Genomic DNA, 227 nt, shown 5'->3' with positions numbered 1-227 from the left:
TTCTCTTTTGCAGGAATTTGAGGATGTCTTTTTCGAGGAAACACCACATGGATTACCACCAATCCGAGGGATTGAACATCAAATTGACTTTGTTGCTGGTGCGACAATTCCAAACCGACCAGCATATAGGAGCAATCCCGAGGAGACAAAGGAGCTTCAACGGCAGGTAAGTGAGTTGTTGGAGAAGGGGTACGTGAGGAAGAGCATGAGTCCATGCGCCGTTCCAG

The sequence above is a fragment of the Phoenix dactylifera genome, unplaced genomic scaffold (genome assembly GCF_009389715.1).
Source record: "Phoenix dactylifera cultivar Barhee BC4 unplaced genomic scaffold, palm_55x_up_171113_PBpolish2nd_filt_p 000375F, whole genome shotgun sequence".
Taxonomy (NCBI): Eukaryota; Viridiplantae; Streptophyta; class Magnoliopsida; order Arecales; family Arecaceae; genus Phoenix; species Phoenix dactylifera.
This window is presented reverse-complemented; position numbering follows the sequence as displayed.